The sequence below is a fragment of the Haematobia irritans genome, chromosome 1, assembly GCF_050003625.1.
Source record: "Haematobia irritans isolate KBUSLIRL chromosome 1, ASM5000362v1, whole genome shotgun sequence".
Lineage (NCBI taxonomy): Eukaryota > Metazoa > Arthropoda > Insecta > Diptera > Muscidae > Haematobia > Haematobia irritans.
In genome coordinates, this window is record NC_134397.1 from 274,814,663 (window position 1) to 274,835,636 (window position 20,974).

The 20,974-nt window shown below is 38.8% G+C and overlaps 1 long non-coding RNA gene across 1 annotated transcript; it reads right to left on the minus strand.

Moving 5' to 3' along the window:
- Window positions 1-16,618: 16,618 nt before the first annotated feature.
- Window positions 16,619-17,918, minus strand: LOC142219782 (uncharacterized). The gene is made up of 3 exons (XR_012717768.1): window positions 17,612-17,918; window positions 17,183-17,546; window positions 16,619-17,118 (listed from the first exon to the last, which is right to left on the minus strand). It is a non-coding gene; the product is annotated as an uncharacterized LOC142219782 (long non-coding RNA).
- Window positions 17,919-20,974: the final 3,056 nt, after the last annotated feature.

Genomic DNA, 20,974 nt, shown 5'->3' on the forward strand with positions numbered 1-20,974 from the left:
CCAAACATTTATATGTTTGATCTCTACCAATATATAATATGTTTGAAAGCATATTGGTCTAAACAATATATGTTTGGGTAGTCTAAGTTCCAAACATTTTGTATTTTTGCATCCAAATTCAATAATGTTGTCTTCCAAAAAACAATATGTTATTATGTGACCATATAATATTGTTACGAATTTGATAATTATAGATATAAGTTTATTTAAATTAGTTTCCGTTAATTTAAAATTTCAAATTGTAACGATAAAATTACGTCATAACTTGTTAGAGTCATTTCTTTATTTTCTAGTACTTTCTTAAACATCTTTTGTGTTTCCAATCGTTCATTGTAAAAGTAACGCCTTTTGTTTTATGCCTGCACGACATCTACCTAATCTAGTAGAATGCACTAGATTATTAGCATAAGCCTAAAAGTATGTGTGCCATATCACCTATAAAGTAACGCCGATAGAATATTCCAGATGGCTGTAGGCAATGAAGATAACCAGTTGAATATGTGGTGTTAGATAAATTGTACAAGATAGTTCTAGATGGTTGTAGGCCAGACTATCCAGAATTTTCGAAATCGTCAAATCACGGTATATAAGCCCCTGGCGGAGGGAGCAGTCAAGTCAGTCGTAAGCTAAAGTTTATACAGTACACATCGTAGAGCAAATAAGTGAAGCCATCAGTTCAACTAATAAATTGTAGATTGTCGTTATTTGAAAAGGACTGTGTTTTAATTATCGGGTTATTAAACACGCCTCAATATAAAAACGTAACAATTGGTGTCAGAAGTGGGATAACGAAAAAAAAAATCTACAATGAAGTTTAATGAGCTTCGTGTGGAAGACTTAAAAAAGGAATTGAGCAAACTGGAGCTGCCGACAACAGGCAATAAGGCCCAGCTTCAAAAGCGTCTACTGAAAGAGTTTGAACGGCGTAATATGGACATTGCGACGCATGAGTTTGATTATAAGGAAGACATTGATGAATCAATACTCGTCAATACAAGCAGTGTAGAAACTCCATCTTTGGCTTCGAGTGTTGTGGATTACACCTCAATGCTCAATGTTTTGAGCAAAATGATGGAAGAGAATTCTAGAAAACTGGAAGCAAATTCTCTAAAAATGGAAGAAAATTCTAGAAAATTGCTGGAAGAAAACGCTCTAAAAATGCAAGAAAATTCTAGAAAAATGATGGAAGAAAATTCTCTTCTTTTGGTGGAGAAATTTGACGAAAATTCTAGAATTCTTAATGAAAAGTTACAACAACTTTCGGAAGGTATGGAGAAACGCGTAGACCACATTGAAAGTCAAATTGTGGAATTGGATAAGAAATTTGTGGTTCACGATGAAAAATTTCTACACCTTGAGAAAAAAATGTCAGAACTAGAAATGAAAGGTGGTCCACTGCGCGTAATCGAGGGCCCAAAAATCAAAACTCCTGTTTTTGATGGTTCATCTTCATTTGATGTTTTCAAATTCCAATTTGAGACGGTGGCATCCAGAAACATGTGGAATGACAACGACAGAGCAATTGAACTTCTGTTGGCATTGAAGGGTAATGCTGCCGATGTAATACAAAGTATCAAAACTTCTTCCAGAAATAACTATAAGGAAGTAATAGCTGCGCTACAACGCAAGTACGGTGGAGAACATAAGCAAGACATCTTCAGAATGGAATTAAGAGGAAGGGTCCAGAAATCAAATGAGACTCTACAAGATTTTGCAACAGAAGTTGAGCGGTTGGTGCTGTTGGCATACCCAGGAGAGAGTCACCCACTTGTGGACCGCATCAAAATTGAGACCTTTGTGAATGGCATTCGAGACCCAGACATAAAATGTGCAACATATGCGTCACAAAAAGCTACATTTGTGGAAACTGTAACATTTGCCCTTACACAAGAGACAGCGAGGGTACTAGCACGTCCTCAAATTCACAAAGTACGTAAGGTGGAGACCGAGAATGACGAATCAAATTCCGTGATTGATTCAGTGAAAGAAGCCGTTAAGCAGGCAATGCAAGAAATGAAGCAAGAGGCAAATAAATCCCGGATCAAATGCTATAACTGTGATAAGCCGGGACATCTAGCTCGAGAATGCAAAGCACGACGCAAACGGTCAAGGTCCACATCACCATCTCCATTAAACAATAGCCATAAGAAGGTGACCCCACAGTCAAGTGAGTCACCTTTAAACTAAATCGAGCTAGTTCAGCGGGGCAAGAGCTGGCTCCCACAGTCGATGGCCCCACCATCTCCATAGCAATAGTTCAACAGAAAAATAACAATTTAACTATTGCGGGTGTTATTAATGGCGACAAGCGTACTTTGACGTTGGATACTGGTGCATCAAAGTCTATCATTAGATCTGATTTAGTAAAAGGAAAAGTTACACCACTGATTGGAGCCAAGCTACGCACGGCTACAGGGGAACCCGCAACCGTAAAATTAACTATTGCTAACAAATCCGTTACTTATGATTTCATTGTGGCAGATATAGTAGACGAAGTTATAATTGGAGCGGATTTCATGATTGCTTTTGGTCTCAATTTGGATATGAAGCGTCGTGTAATGACATGGTGCGATGTCGAAATAACGGTAAACGTGGGATACGACGGGAATACACCTGTCAGACGTTTGACAACGAGCCAGTCGGAGTCTATACCACCGAATGCCGAAGCAATTATATGGGTTTCTATGAATGGAGATTGTGAAGTCGGCCAATTGTGGGTTGTTGAACCAGCAGAAAACAAAAGCAACAACATCTTGATAGCAAGTGCCCTGGTAACAACGAACGAAGAGAGACTAATACCAGTTCGTGTCTTGAACTTGTCTGACAATCATGAGCAAATCGTAAAATTTTCTGATATTGGAAAATGTACACCAGCCGAGGCAATAGTCAATTTGGAAGGCACCTCATCAAAGACACATGGAGCAGTGAGAAAACATCTAGAAGGGTATTTCGAGGCTTGGACACGTCATCTATCGCCGTCAGAGAGAAATAAAGCCAAGCAATTGTTGTGGAAAAACGCCTCTGCTTTTGCTTCTGAAAAGGGAAATCAAGGAAGAACATCTGTAGTGAAACATGAAATTAAAACCGCAGAAGAAAGGCCCATAAAACAGGCACCACGAAGTGTTCCCCTGGCAAAAAGAGACGAAGTTCAAAAGCTCATAAAGGAAATGGCGGAGAGTGGAGTGATCGAGCCATCATCAAGTCCTTGGTGTTCCCCAGTTGTGCTGGTCAAAAAGAAAGATGGAAGTACCCGATTCTGCGTGGATTACAGAAAACTGAATGATGTCACCAAAAAGGACAGTTATCCGCTTCCACGCATTGATGACACGTTGGACACACTAGCCGGAACAACATGGTTTTCTACGCTTGATTTGCAGAGTGGATATTGGCAAGTAGAGATCGCCGAGAAAGACAAGGAAAAGACGGCTTTTGGCGTTAATGGTGGTCTCTGGCAATTCAATGTAATGCCGTTCGGGCTCTGCAACGCTCCGGCTACCTTCGAAAGATTGATGGAGCGGGTACTGAAGGGGTTGCACTGGAAGTCGTGCTTGATATACTTGGACGACATCATAGTGATGGGCAAAACATTTGACGAGCACCTTAAGAACTTGAAAGACGTTATCCAGCAATTGTCAGCCGCTGGTCTACGCCTTAACGCAAATGTTTAGAAATGAAGTCTGCTGGACCCCACGTCAGTTATATTGTGAAAATTATACCACCACAGCTACATAGGGTTAAATAAAATTAAAATCATTTAAATTAATTACAATTAAATCAAATTAATATTAAATACTAAAAATTTTATAAATTGATTTGTGCATTGAATGGTTTTAAATTTCAATTAAAATGTATAATTAAAAAATCCGTGTTGTCTTTTGTCTGAATTCTATATTAAAAACAAAAACTCTTTTTAAATAAATTTACAGGTTCAATTCTTGATCATCTTTGTTCACACCTTACAAATTCAATTCCAACCAAGCTGCCCCTATCCAAAACCCATTGCCGCACTATTGACTTTCAATGCTGGTCTCTTCACCTACATGTTCAGTTCGTTCTATGTTAAAAACTACAACAAGGAGCAGAAAAGAGCTGCTCTTAAGAAGGAAGCTGAAGCTGCAGCCATGCGTAAGCTGGACTAAACTGACACATCGAATTAACACCCTACAATCTCATCACATCGCACTTGCGCGTCCCTTCGCTTAGTAAGTCGCGTGATTCACGCGCCTCGTATCAGAGCCATCATTTGTCCTTTCCGCCTTCATACACCACCATTTATGTAGTTTTTTTTTGTATGGGAGTACATGCTAAGGGTTCCGAATTCTAGACATGCTCTCAAGTGACATCCGAAGAGTTCGGTGGAATGCCCTTAGAGGATCAGGGGTATTTACTTTTACCATGTTTGTTTAGTAGCATAAGTTAAGTAGTTTTTTTCTTATATTTAAACTTTGTTACTATCCACACATAAAAACAACAAAGTGCTAAAGAAAAGTGAATGCTTCACTTAAATAGTATTTAAGTTTTCCATTAAGTAATTGTTATGTTTTAAGTGAAAAAATAAATAAAACCGAAAAATTTAATTAATAATAAATTTTCATTGAATATAATGACGACGAAAAAACTGATCAAATGTCCACAGGATATTTGGCTGTGAGAGTTATTTGACTTACTTACAATCATAGGTCTCTACACCCTCACAAAAAATCGCTTCTGTAACATATACTCCCAAACATATTTTGCTTCAAGCATATATATTTTTGGGTATTGCCCAAACATTTATATGTTTGATCTCTACCAATATATAATATGTTTGAAAGCATATTGGTCTAAACAATATATGTTTGGGTAGTCTAAGTTCCAAACATTTTGTATTTTTGCATCCAAATTCAATAATGTTGTCTTCCAAAAAACAATATGTTATTATGTGACCATATAATATTGTTACGAATTTGATAATTATAGATATAAGTTTATTTAAATTAGTTTCCGTTAATTTAAAATTTCAAATTGTAACGATAAAATTACGTCATAACTTGTTAGAGTCATTTCTTTATTTTCTAGTACTTTCTTAAACATCTTTTGTGTTTCCAATCGTTCATTGTAAAAGTAACGCCTTTTGTTTTATGCCTGCACGACATCTACCTAATCTAGTAGAATGCACTAGATTATTAGCATAAGCCTAAAAGTATGTGTGCCATATCACCTATAAAGTAACGCCGATAGAATATTCCAGATGGCTGTAGGCAATGAAGATAACCAGTTGAATATGTGGTGTTAGATAAATTGTACAAGATAGTTCTAGATGGTTGTAGGCCAGACTATCCAGAATTTTCGAAATCGTCAAATCACGGTATATAAGCCCCTGGCGGAGGGAGCAGTCAAGTCAGTCGTAAGCTAAAGTTTATACAGTACACATCGTAGAGCAAATAAGTGAAGCCATCAGTTAAACTAATAAATTGTAGATTGTCGTTATTTGAAAAGGACTGTGTTTTAATTATCGGGTTATTAAACACGCCTCAATATAAAAACGTAACAATTGGTGTCAGAAGTGGGATAACGAAAAAAAAATCTACAATGAAGTTTAATGAGCTTCGTGTGGAAGACTTAAAAAAGGAATTGAGCAAACTGGAGCTGCCGACAACAGGCAATAAGGCCCAGCTTCAAAAGCGTCTACTGGAAGAGTTTGAACGGCGTAATATGGACATTGCGACGCATGAGTTTGATTATAAGGAAGACATTGATGAATCAATACTCGTCAATACAAGCAGTGTAGAAACTCCATCTGTGGCTTCGAGTGTTGTGGATTACACCTCAATGCTCAATGTTTTGAGCAAAATGATGGAAGAGAATTCTAGAAAACTGGAAGCAAATTCTCTAAAAATGGAAGAAAATTCTAGAAAATTGCTGGAAGAAAACGCTCTAAAAATGCAAGAAAATTCTAGAAAAATGATGGAAGAAAATTCTCTTCTTTTGGTGGAGAAATTTGACGAAAATTCTAGAATTCTTAATGAAAAGTTACAACAACTTTCGGAAGGTATGGAGAAACGCGTAGACCACATTGAAAGTCAAATTGTGGAATTGGATAAGAAATTTGTGGTTCACGATGAAAAATTTCTACACCTTGAGAAAAAAATGTCAGAACTAGAAATGAAAGGTGGTCCACTGCGCGTAATCGAGGGCCCAAAAATCAAAACTCCTGTTTTTGATGGTTCATCTTCATTTGATGTTTTCAAATTCCAATTTGAGACGGTGGCATCCAGAAACATGTGGAATGACAACGACAGAGCAATTGAACTTCTGTTGGCATTGAAGGGTAATGCTGCCGATGTAATACAAAGTATCAAAACTTCTTCCAGAAATAACTATAAGGAAGTAATAGCTGCGCTACAACGCAAGTACGGTGGAGAACATAAGCAAGACATCTTCAGAATGGAATTAAGAGGAAGGGTCCAGAAATCAAATGAGACTCTACAAGATTTTGCAACAGAAGTTGAGCGGTTGGTGCTGTTGGCATACCCAGGAGAGAGTCACCCACTTGTGGACCGCATCAAAATTGAGACCTTTGTGAATGGCATTCGAGACCCAGACATAAAATGTGCAACATATGCGTCACAAAAAGCTACATTTGTGGAAACTGTAACATTTGCCCTTACACAAGAGACAGCGAGGGTACTAGCACGTCCTCAAATTCACAAAGTACGTAAGGTGGAGACCGAGAATGACGAATCAAATTCCGTGATTGATTCAGTGAAAGAAGCCGTTAAGCAGGCAATGCAAGAAATGAAGCAAGAGGCAAATAAATCCCGGATCAAATGCTATAACTGTGATAAGCCGGGACATCTAGCTCGAGAATGCAAAGCACGACGCAAACGGTCAAGGTCCACATCACCATCTCCATTAAACAATAGCCATAAGAAGGTGACCCCACAGTCAAGTGAGTCACCTTTAAACTAAATCGAGCTAGTTCAGCGGGGCAAGAGCTGGCTCCCACAGTCGATGGCCCCACCATCTCCATAGCAATAGTTCAACAGAAAAATAACAATTTAACTATTGCGGGTGTTATTAATGGCGACAAGCGTACTTTGACGTTGGATACTGGTGCATCAAAGTCTATCATTAGATCTGATTTAGTAAAAGGAAAAGTTACACCACTGATTGGAGTCAAGCTACGCACGGCTACAGGGGAACCCGCAACCGTATATGGAAAGGTCACCGTAAAATTAACTATTGCTAACAAATCCGTTACTTATGATTTCATTGTGGCAGATATAGTAGACGAAGTTATAATTGGAGCGGATTTCATGATTGCTTTTGGTCTCAATTTGGATATGAAGCGTCGTGTAATGACATGGTGCGATGTCGAAATAACGGTAAACGTGGGATACGACGGGAATACACCTGTCAGACGTTTGACAACGAGCCAGTCGGAGTCTATACCACCGAATGCCGAAGCAATTATATGGGTTTCTATGAATGGAGATTGTGAAGTCGGCCAATTGTGGGTTGTTGAACCAGCAGAAAACAAAAGCAACAACATCTTGATAGCAAGTGCCCTGGTAACAACGAACGAAGAGAGACTAATACCAGTTCGTGTCTTGAACTTGTCTGACAATCATGAGCAAATCGTAAAATTTTCTGATATTGGAAAATGTACACCAGCCGAGGCAATAGTCAATTTGGAAGGCACCTCATCAAAGACACATGGAGCAGTGAGAAAACATCTAGAAGGGTATTTCGAGGCTTGGACACGTCATCTATCGCCGTCAGAGAGAAATAAAGCCAAGCAATTGTTGTGGAAAAACGCCTCTGCTTTTGCTTCTGAAAAGGGAAATCAAGGAAGAACATCTGTAGTGAAACATGAAATTAAAACCGCAGAAGAAAGGCCCATAAAACAGGCACCACGAAGTGTTCCCCTGGCAAAAAGAGACGAAGTTCAAAAGCTCATAAAGGAAATGGCGGAGAGTGGAGTGATCGAGCCATCATCAAGTCCTTGGTGTTCCCCAGTTGTGCTGGTCAAAAAGAAAGATGGAAGTACCCGATTCTGCGTGGATTACAGAAAACTGAATGATGTCACCAAAAAGGACAGTTATCCGCTTCCACGCATTGATGACACGTTGGACACACTAGCCGGAACAACATGGTTTTCTACGCTTGATTTGCAGAGTGGATATTGGCAAGTAGAGATCGCCGAGAAAGACAAGGAAAAGACGGCTTTTGGCGTTAATGGTGGTCTCTGGCAATTCAATGTAATGCCGTTCGGGCTCTGCAACGCTCCGGCTACCTTCGAAAGATTGATGGAGCGGGTACTGAAGGGGTTGCACTGGAAGTCGTGCTTGATATACTTGGACGACATCATAGTGATGGGCAAAACATTTGACGAGCACCTTAAGAACTTGAAAGACGTTATCCAGCAATTGTCAGCCGCTGGTCTACGCCTTAACGCAAAGAAATGCTCCCTTTTCCAGCGGGAAAGTTAAATACCTGGGTCATCATGTGACTGCAGAGGGCATATCCACCGATGAAGACAAAATCCAAGCTGTCAGAGATTGGCCACGACCCCGAAATCTCCACGAATTAAGAAGTTTCCTTGGGTTATGTACATATTACCGACGATTCGTCCCAAACTTCGCCAGCATCGCCGCTAGTCTCCATAAATTGACGCAAAAAGGTCAGAAGTTCCAGTGGAGCGACGAACAGGAGGATTCATTCCAACATTTAAAAGAACTTTTATGTTCAGCTCCTGTTCTAGCGTATCCTATTCCGGGCGAAAAATTTGTTTTGGATACAGATGCTAGCGCGCATGGTATTGGAGGTGTGCTATCCCAACAGATAGACGGCAAGGAGAAGGTCATCGGATATTTCAGCCGAACGTTGTCCAAGCCCGAAAAGAACTACTGTGTAACGCGACGAGAGCTGCTAGCCGTCATAGAGGGTGTAAAACATTATCATAAATATTTGTATGGACAACACTTCTTGCTCAGGACTGATCACTCAGCTCTACGATGGTTGCTCCAATTCAAGAATCCGGAAGCTCAACTGGCACGTTGGATCGAGAGGCTCCAAAGCTATGATATCAGTATCGAGCATAGACAAGGTGGAAAACACGGTAACGCTGACGCTTTGTCACGTCGACCTTGCAGTATAGAATGCACGCACTGCTCGAAAGCTGAACATAAGGAGGAGATTGTTGATATTCGGCTGTTACACATCGAATCTGGGGTGGACTGGCCAACAGAACAGCGTAAAGATCCCATTTTGAACAAAATTATTTCGGCAAAGGAAGAGAACAAGAAGCCCAGTAAGAAAGACATCGCAGCCGAAAGTCCACTTATGAAATCATACTGGGCTCAATGGGATAGTTTAGTTCTAGTCAATGGATCCCTGCAACGTAAATGGGAAAGCGAAGATGGCAAGAGCAGCTGAAATTTGATCATCGTACCGGATTCCAAAATAAGAGACGTTTTGGCGGAGTTCCATAATGGTCCCGGTGGAGGTCATCTGGGAATAACCAAAACCGCCGAGAAAGTGAAGCAACGATTCTACTGGGTTGGATGCCAGAAATCAATTGCTGAATGGGTAGCCAATTGCGAGAAGTGCATGAAGGCGAAAGGTCCAACAAGGAAAAGTCGAGGTCCTATGCAAGAATATAGACCAGGAGCCCCGTTTGAAAGAATAGCAATGGACGTGGCAGGCCCTTTCCCAGTAAGTGATTCTGGAAACCGTTATGTCCTTGTGGTCATGGATTACTTCAGCAAATGGCCGGAGGTGTATGCAATTCCAAACCAAGAGGCAAAAACGATTGTGGATGTGGTCAACAAAAACTGGATATGTCGCTACGGTGTGCCGTCCGAGATTCACTCAGACCAGGGAAGAAATTTTGAATCGGCCATATTCAAAGAGATGTGTGAATCCCTTGGTATCAAGAAAACGAGGACTACACCATTACATCCACAATCCGATGGCATGGTAGAAAGGTTTAATCGCACTCTGGAGGAACATCTTCGAAAAGTAGTGGACAACGGCCAGAGGGACTGGGACGAGCATATACCAAAGTTTTTGCTGTCGTATAGATCTGCCATTCATGATTCCACCACTCGAACACCGGCCAATGTTCTATTCGTAACTGAGTTGAAGTTGCCTGGAGATCTGATATTCGGCGCTAAACCTAATGAGCTCGCCATGGAAGAAAACAGAAACGACATCCCAAACACTTTCGGTGAAGTTCACGAATCAGTGCGCAACAAAATAAAAATGGTCAGCAACAGAATGAAGGCGAGATACGATCGTGCTGTAAATACTGAGGGCTTCCAAGAAGAAGAATTGGAATATCGCTCCCTGTTAAATAGCGCTCCAAGCTACTAAACACATATATGTTTATAGGCTATTTCTAAATTAATATATGTTTGCATCCAAGCATATTATATTTACAAACATTTTATGTCCCAAACATAATATTGTTACGTTTTTATATTTAGGCGTTTTTAATTACCCGACAATTAAAACACAGTTCTTTTGAATAACGACAATCTACAATTTATTTACTTTGACTTCACACTTTACAATTCGTTCACACTGAAGTTATTCGTTTGACGCTTTAATTAAGACTGACTCGTTAGCAGCATGCGAGCGCTTTTATATATGACGGTGTGGCAATACGAGAACATTCTGGTAGCACTACAATATTCTGGCAACGCCAGAACATTCTTAGACAATGCTAGAATGATCTACGATCATTAAGTTATTCGTCTGGTGGCTGCCAAACACATACACACTCACATAGATATATGCTCGCATTACTACAACAACAATGACAATAGACAATGAGATGAAATGAAATGAGAATGCAGAATAACAAAGCAAAGGGGTTGCTATTCTATGAGAGAGTAAGAACTAACATTTCGGTAAGCAAACAAAAGAACATAAAAGAAATTCAGGAAAATACTAGAAAATGAATAGATGATTCCAACAAGTGATAGCGAAATTTTATCGTTACAATTTGAAATTTTAAATTAACGGAAACTAATTTAAATAAACTTATATCTATTATTATCAAATTCGTAACACTGCCTCCCGCTTAAGCCTGTTCGTCCCGAACAGGCACAGAACCTGTTCCGTAAGGAGCCAATCGTTCCAGATGTACAACTTTCATCTTTGATCTAGGGCTGTCGTCCTTCTGAATCCGGTATACAACATCATTGATCTTCTTGATGACTTTGTATGGGCCTTCCCACTGTGTTTGCAGTTTAGGACACAATCCTTTCTTTCGTTGCGGATTAAATAGCAGAACCAATTCTTCTTCTTGGAAGCCCTCAGTATTTACAGCACGATCGTATCTCGCCTTCATTCTGTTGCTGACCATTTTTATTTTGTTGCGCACTGATTCGTGAACTTCACCGAAAGTGTTTGGGATGTCGTTTCTGTTTTCTTCCATGGCGAGCTCATTAGGTTTAGCGCCGAATATCAGATCTCCAGGCAACTTCAACTCAGTTCCGAATAGAACATTGGCCGGTGTTCGAGAGGTGGAATCATGAATGGCAGATCTATACGACAGCAAAAACTTTGGTATATGCTCGTCCCAGTCCCTCTGGCCGTTGTCCACTACTTTTCGAAGATGTTCCTCCAGAGTGCGATTAAACCTTTCTACCATGCCATCGGATTGTGGATGTAATGGTGTAGTCCTCGTTTTCTTGATACCAAGGGATTCACACATCTCTTTGAATATGGCCGATTCAAAATTTCTTCCCTGGTCTGAGTGAATCTCGGACGGCACACCGTAGCGACATATCCAGTTTTTGTTGACCACATCCACAATCGTTTTTGCCTCTTGGTTTGGAATTGCATACACCTCCGGCCATTTGCTGAAGTAATCCATGACCACAAGGACATAACGGTTTCCAGAATCACTTACTGGGAAAGGGCCTGCCACGTCCATTGCTATTCTTTCAAACGGGGCTCCTGGTCTATATTCTTGCATAGGACCTCGACTTTTCCTTGTTGGACCTTTCGCCTTCATGCACTTCTCGCAATTGGCTACCCATTCAGCAATTGATTTCTGGCATCCAACCCAGTAGAATCGTTGCTTCACTTTCTCGGCGGTTTAGGTTATTACCAGATGACCTCCACCGGGACCATTATGGAACTCCGCCAAAACGTCTCTTATTTTGGAATCCGGTACGATGATCAAATTTCGGCTGCTCTTGCCATCTTCGCTTTCCCATTTACGTTGCAGGGATCCATTGACTAGAACTAAACTATCCCATTGAGCCCAGTATGATTTCATAAGTGGACTTTCGGCTGCGATGTCTTTCTTACTGGGCTTCTTGTTCTCTTCCTTTGCCGAAATAATTTTGTTCAAAATGGGATCTTTACGCTGTTCTGTTGGCCAGTCCACCCCAGATTCGATGTGTAACAGCCGAATATCAACAATCTCCTCCTTATGTTCAGCTTTCGAGCAGTGCTTGCATTCTATACTGCAAGGTCGACGTGACAAAGCGTCAGCGTTACCGTGTTTTCCACCTTTTCTATGCTCGATACTGATATCATAGCTTTGGAGCCTCTCGATCCAACGTGCCAGTTGAGCTTCCGGATTCTTGAATTGGAGCAACCATCGTAGAGCTGAGTGATCAGTCCTGAGCAAGAAGTGTTGTCCATACAAATATTTATGATAATGTTTTACACCCTCTATGACGGCTAGCAGCTCTCGTCGCGTTACACAGTAGTTCTTTTCGGGCTTGGACAACGTTCGGCTGAAATATCCGATGACCTTCTCCTTGCCGTCTATCTGTTGGGATAGCACACCTCCAATACCATGCGCGCTAGCATCTGTATCCAAAACAAATTTTTCGCCCGGAATAGGATACGCTAGAACAGGAGCTGAACATAAAAGTTCTTTTAAATGTTGGAATGAATCCTCCTGTTCGTCGCTCCACTGGAACTTCTGACCTTTTTGCGTCAATTTATGGAGACTAGCGGCGATGCTGGCGAAGTTTGGGACGAATCGTCGGTAATATGTACATAACCCAAGGAAACTTCTTAATTCGTGGAGATTTCGGGGTCGTGGCCAATCTCTGACAGCTTGGATTTTGTCTTCATCGGTGGATATGCCCTCTGCAGTCACATGATGACCCAGGTATTTAACTTCCCGCTGGAAAAGGGAGCATTTCTTTGCGTTAAGGCGTAGACCAGCGGCTGACAATTGCTGGATAACGTCTTTCAAGTTCTTAAGGTGCTCGTCAAATGTTTTGCCCATCACTATGATGTCGTCCAAGTATATCAAGCACGACTTCCAGTGCAACCCCTTCAGTACCCGCTCCATCAATCTTTCGAAGGTAGCCGGAGCGTTGCAGAGCCCGAACGGCATTACATTGAATTGCCAGAGACCACCATTAACGCCAAAAGCCGTCTTTTCCTTGTCTTTCTCGGCGATCTCTACTTGCCAATATCCACTCTGCAAATCAAGCGTAGAAAACCATGTTGTTCCGGCTAGTGTGTCCAACGTGTCATCAATGCGTGGAAGCGGATAACTGTCCTTTTTGGTGACATCATTCAGTTTTCTGTAATCCACGCAGAATCGGGTACTTCCATCTTTCTTTTTGACCAGCACAACTGGGGAACACCAAGGACTTGATGATGGCTCGATCACTCCACTCTCCGCCATTTCCTTTATGAGCTTTTGAACTTCGTCTCTTTTTGCCAGGGGAACACTTCGTGGTGCCTGTTTTATGGGCCTTTCTTCTGCGGTTTTAATTTCATGTTTCACTACAGATGTTCTTCCTTGATTTCCCTTTTCAGAAGCAAAAGCAGAGGCGTTTTTCCACAACAATTGCTTGGCTTTATTTCTCTCTGACGGCGATAGATGACGTGTCCAAGCCTCGAAATACCCTTCTAGATGTTTTCTCACTGCTCCATGTGTCTTTGATGAGGTGCCTTCCAAATTGACTATTGCCTCGGCTGGTGTACATTTTCCAATATCAGAAAATTTTACGATTTGCTCATGATTGTCAGACAAGTTCAAGACACGAACTGGTATTAGTCTCTCTTCGTTCGTTGTTACCAGGGCACTTGCTATCAAGATGTTGTTGCTTTTGTTTTGCATTGCCTGCTTAACGGCTTCTTTCACTGAATCAATCACGGAATTTGATTCGTCATTCTCGGTCTCCACCTTACGTACTTTGTGAATTTGAGGACGTGCTAGTACCCTCGCTGTCTCTTGTGTAAGGGCAAATGTTACAGTTTCCACAAATGTAGCTTTTTGTGACGCATATGTTGCACATTTTATGTCTGGGTCTCGAATGCCATTCACAAAGGTCTCAATTTTGATGCGGTCCACAAGTGGGTGACTCTCTCCTGGGTATGCCAACAGCACCAACCGCTCAACTTCTGTTGCAAAATCTTGTAGAGTCTCATTTGATTTCTGGACCCTTCCTCTTAATTCCATTCTGAAGATGTCTTGCTTATGTTCTCCACCGTACTTGCGTTGTAGCGCAGCTATTACTTCCTTATAGTTATTTCTGGAAGAAGTTGGGATACTTTGTATTACATCGGCAGCATTACCCTTCAATGCCAACAGAAGTTCAATTGCTCTGTCGTTGTCATTCCACATGTTTCTGGATGCCACCGTCTCAAATTGGAATTTGAAAACATCAAATGAAGATGAACCATCAAAAACAGGAGTTTTGATTTTTGGGCCCTCGATTACGCGCAGTGGACCACCTTTCATTTCTAGTTCTGACATTTTTTTCTCAAGGTGTAGAAATTTTTCATCGTGAACCACAAATTTCTTATCCAATTCCACAATTTGACTTTCAATGTGGTCTACGCGTTTCTCCATACCTTCCGAAAGTTGCTGTAACTTTTCATTAAGAATTCTAGAATTTTCGTCAAATTTCTCCACCAAAAGAAGAGAATTTTCTTCCATCATTTTTCTAGAATTTTCTTGCATTTTTAGAGCGTTTTCTTCCAGCAATTTTCTAGAATTTTCTTCCATTTTTAGAGAATTTGCTTCCAGTTTTCTAGAATTCTCTTCCATCATTTTGCTCAAAACATTGAGCATTGAGGTGTAATCCACAACACTCGAAGCCACAGATGGAGTTTCTACACTGCTTGTATTGACGAGTATTGATTCATCAATGTCTTCCTTATAATCAAACTCATGCGTCGCAATGTCCATATTACGCCGTTCAAACTCTTCCAGTAGACGCTTTTGAAGCTGGGCCTTATTGCCTGTTGTCGGCAGCTCCAGTTTGCTCAATTCCTTTTTTAAGTCTTCCACACGAAGCTCATTAAACTTCATTGTAGATTTTTTTTCGTTATTTCACTTCCGACACCAATTGTTACGTTTTTATATTTAGGCGTTTTTAATTACCCGACAATTAAAACACAGTTCTTTTGAATAACGACAATCTACAATTTATTTACTTTGACTTCACACTTTACAATTCGTTCACACTGAAGTTATTCGTTTGACGCTTTAATTAAGACTGACTCGTTAGCAGCATGCGAGCGCTTTTATATATGACGGTGTGGCAATACGAGAACATTCTGGTAGCACTACAATATTCTGGCAACGCCAGAACATTCTTAGACAATGCTAGAATGATCTACGATCATTAAGTTATTCGTCTGGTGGCTGCCAAACACATACACACTCACATAGATATATGCTCGCATTACTACAACAACAATGACAATAGACAATGAGATGAAATGAAATGAGAATGCAGAATAACAAAGCAAAGGGGTTGCTATTCTATGAGAGAGTAAGAACTAACATTTCGGTAAGCAAACAAAAGAACATAAAAGAAATTCAGGAAAATACTAGAAAATGAATAGATGATTCCAACAAGTGATAGCGAAATTTTATCGTTACAATTTGAAATTTGAAATTAACGGAAACTAATTTAAATAAACTTATATCTATAATTATCAAATTCTTAACAATATGTTCTAACATATTAACATATATGTACCAAACATGTTATGCTAGTTTATGAACATTATATGCTTGCACCCAAAAATATTGTGTTTAAAAATTTGTGTTCCAAACATATAATGTTTATAGCCAAACATATGAAAAACAGTCTTTTTCATCCGTGTAGACCTCCTTTACCAAGACATCATTTAAGTCTGCAGTTACATTCATACATCTTTTTCTATTAACCAGAGTAAAACTGCTGCAATAATTAACTTATTTGCTGTTCTACTGCCTGTTTCTTTTCAGTGTACTTGTCATTTACATTGAAGCAAACTTTTTAACATAGCAAACGGTTATCTTCGACGAGTTTACCACAAAAAGTCCCAATAAACACAAACGTTTGAAAAATACTAAAATTCAATAATTTTTCAAACATTTTTTCAAAGGATTAGGGTAATATTCAAGTTGAGAAATTGTTGAGAAAATCGCGTTCTCAACAAAAAACAGACATTACCCTCAACAGTAAAATTCAACACAATAGCAATAATTTCTCAATTGTAATCCTCAAATTGAAATGCACCGCTACTCAATAATTTCTCAAACAGTTTTCAACGTGAGAAAAATAAAAAATTAGCATTGTTGCGAATACTTTCAAACCACAATTTGTATGAAAGTCAATCCAAGTTCTAACTGAAAGTCAATACTAAATTTCTAGGGATTTTGTAAATTTTATTGTTTTTTTCGTTAACAAATATAATAATCTTAAAAATAACATTAATAATATATAAAAATGATAATCAAAATGTAATTATCTTATTAAACGTATTAATAAATAAAACTATGAATACAACTTTAAATATCGTAAACATTTTTACACGTATAATTCCATTTCCTCTATAATGTTGGTGTCAAATAACTATTAATTAATATGCTGGCAATTTGAAATAATTACTATCGAGGAACTTGCTGGCTTGTGTGTTAGAATAGATTCCAGCAAGAGGAAATCACAAAATATCAACCTGATGACGGGATGTAAATTGATGTAATGCACATTTTCATCCAGAAGTTCTTGATATAGGAATTGTTGCACTTTGTTTTAATTGGTTGCACTTTATAAGTTTTCTGAAAACTTTTCTTTGTTGTTTCCTTCATTGGTTTTTCATCGGCCAACATCTTCCAAGAATATACCATCCAATGATTTTAGTTTTCTGCATAACAATCGAGTTTTGTGATTTCCATTATGTTTTCATTTCACTTTTTATTTTGACTTACCAATTTGTATTTCTTCCAACTGACCACGTACTTCGTGATTTCCTCAAGAACGTTGGTGTTACAAAATTGTTGTTATTAAAATACTGGCAATTTTCAGGAACTTGATGACCAGATAATTGGAATAAATTTCCAGCAATTTCAATTCACAAAATAACAAATTAAACCGATGATGCGATGTAAATTAAACTATCGATGTGATGCGAATTATCATCCAGTAGTTGTTGATATGGAAAAGCATAAATACCAAGTTTTTTTGGTTGCACTTTGATTTATGGAAACTTTCTCTTCTCGATAAGCCACTACCATTGTTCATCGGCCAGCCTCTTAATGTGTCCAAGAATCAGCATCCAAATATTTTAGTCTTCTGCAAAGAGATTTGAGTTTAGTGACTTCCTTAAAGTTTTCATTTCGTGTTTTAATTTTACTTACCAATTATTATAAGCAATTTCAATTGATTATTAAAAAATTTCCACATTTTTGTATTTCTTCCACGAACTTTGTTGTCCAAAGTAGTATTAAAAACCATGTGGTTTTTTCGTTGCATTTCAGGGTAGTGTTTTGTCAACGTTTTCTTCAATTATCTACAACACATTTTCAAAGTTTTCGTCAACATTTTGCCAAATTGGTTGTAATTCGCAAACAACTTGAAGATGTATTGAAGATGAGCTTTTTCAAGTCAAGTTGAATTTATGTTGAAAATTATATTTACCCTCAAACTGAAGAGGTGTTGCATTTGAAAAACGCTCATCCTGTGTTTATTGGGGTAATTTTATATGAACATTATGAATAGTAAAATTGATAATCTTTTTTTATAACAAAAAATCTTAATGCAAAACAATTTGTTGACAGTTTATCGAAGGAATTTCTATGGTAAAAGAGGCAGCAAAAACTGGCTGAACATTAGAGATTTTTCCAGCATTACCGGTAATCAAAAACATACTACTTGGAGCATTAGTACACACAAAAGTAATTGCTTCCATATTACAAATAGGGATGTCATTCGGAATTTGGTATTTTGAATCTAGGGAATTTTCGGAAATTCCGGAAAAATAATCCCAATTTGTTAAATATATTAAATATTTTTTATTAAATATTTTATTCTTATTAAATTTTTTAGAATCTTTCGGGAACCATATTTATACCCACCACCATAGAATGGTGACGCGGGTATAATAAGTTTGTCATTCCGTTTGTAACACATCGAAATATCGATTTCCGACTATATAAAGTATATATATTCTTGATCAGGGAGAAATTCTAAGACGATATAACGATGTCCGTCTGTCTGTCTGGCTGTCTGTTGTAATCACGCTACAGTCTACAATAATGAAGCAATCGTGCTGAAATTTTGCACAAACTCGTCTTTTGTCTGCAGGCAGGTCAAGTTCGAAGATGGGCTATATCGGTCCAGATTTTGATATAGTCCCCATATAAACCGACCTCCCGATTTGGGGTCTTGGGCTTATAGAAATCGTAGTTTTTATTCAATTGGCCTGGAATTTGGAATCTAGAGGTATTTTATGACCATAAAGAGGTGTGCCAAAAATTGTGAGTATCGGTCCATATTTTGGTATAGCCCCCATATAGACCGATCTCCCGATTTTACTTCTTGGGCTTATAGAAACCGCAGTTTTTATCCAATTTACCTGAAATTGGAAATCGAGAGGTACTTTAGAACCGTAAAGAGGTGTGCCAAAAATGGTGAGCATCGGTCCATGTTTTGGTATGGTCCCCATATAAACCGACCTCCCGATTTGAGGTCATGGGCTTATAGAAACCGTAGTTTTTATCCAATTTGCCTGAAATTGAAAATCTAGAGGTACTTGAGGACCATCAAAAGGTGTGCCGAAAATGGTCCGTATTGTTCCATGTTTTGGTATAGCCCCCATATAGACCAATCTCCCGATTTTACTTCTTGGGCTTCTAGAATCCGAAGTTTTTATCCGATTTGCCTGAAATTGTGAATATTCTGGTATTTTAGGCTTACAAAAACGTGTATCGGATTAAGTTTTTATCGGTCCATTTGGTAATGCCTCCATATAGACCGACTTCACTTCTTGAGGGTATAGAAGGCGCACTGATCATGAAAATTGCTTGAAACTCGATGTAAAATTTCCAGATTTTACTTCTCGGGTAAAAATCTATAGATTTAAGTTTTCAAATCAAGACGTTATTTTATAATTTTCTTGCACACTTACATGAGATGTTAATGATTCCTCTAAAACTCAAACAAAAATGGTTCTTATAAATCCAGAATCTGATATAGTCCTCAAAGGTGAAATCTTTAAATTTATCTTCGGAAAGTATCCTCAAGTCCTCAAGCCCTCCTGAAATTTCAAAGGAAACCCTAATATTTTATTCATGGTGGTGGGTATTTAAGATTCGGCCCGGCCGAACTTACTGCTGTGTATACTACTTGTTTTGAAATTTATTTGTTGTGTGCATGTGTGTTTCTTTATTGGGTTAGAGTAACCTCTTGAGCGATTACTGGCTTTGTTAATGGTAGCGAAAACTAATGCCACATCACATTTCAGAACAAATTACAACATATTAACAGATGCCAATAAAACATACCCTTCAATGTGGAACGCCTTTCAGACTAGGCTATAAAAATTACCTCCTTTTGTCCTTGTCATTGAGCTCAACATGGAATCGGGCAGCACTCAGCAATAAGAAAGAAGTTCACCAATGTGGTATCACAATCGACTGAATAGTCTAAGTGAGCCTGATACATCGGGCTGCCACGTAACCTAACCTAACCTAACCTAAGGGTTTTCCGTATCATGATCGTAGATTCACGTCGCCAATTGTAATACGCTAAAATACATTGCAAAACCTGGGTAAGTAGTTGAGGCGAAAAACAGCTTACCAAGAGCATTTGCACAATATCCTCAGCAATACCGCATGTTAAAAAGTCATCAGATAGTTTCGGTTCCCACACATGAGATTTTCATAACTATATCAAGTAGTCAATTTTTTGTTGTTTATTACCTCCATACTACATTTTTTGGTCATATCTCGTCCACGTTTAAGAGAAGTACTTTACTTATAAGACATGTCCTTGCAAAAGTAATAAATAAATGTATTGGGTTACCTCCAAGATTGTTTGGTAATGAAAAGATTTGCTGGCTATATTGCAAATTACATTATTTAATAGATACATGCTGTGGAGTAGAGTATTGTGTGTTGGATTGCAAAACAAAATTTGTGGCATTTTAGGATTTTATTAAATATTTTAGGATCCTTCGGGAACCATATTTTTGAAATTAATTTGTTAAGTGTGTGAGTGTTTTTTTTTTATTGGGTTAGAATTACCTCTTGAGCGATTATTGGCTTGGTTAATGGTAGCGAAAACTAATCACATATCACATTTCAGAACAAATTACAACATATTCATGCCTGTTCTGAGTCTCACCACACTGTACACCACACTCAGAGATGGTATCACACTTTTTAAGGTTTGAGACTGTCGCAAAGTTGTAAACGTCACATATAAGTCGTAAATGTAGAAAAAGTAGCAAACGTCGGAATCTCAAAATACTTCATTTCATTCAGCTAGATAGCGAATGATATCTAAGATGATATGTGCGAAGAAGTTCCAATTCTCAGGAATGTTCATAAAATTATTAACAAGTTGAAAAACTTGAAAATAGAGTTATTTCAATTGGATACTCCAAGCCAAAATTACTACGAACTACTCGATGGTGCAGTAAACGTGGCGGTCGGTACTACGAGCGAGTACCGACCGCCACGTTTACTGTTAATCTTTCACTGTTAATCTTTCACAAATTT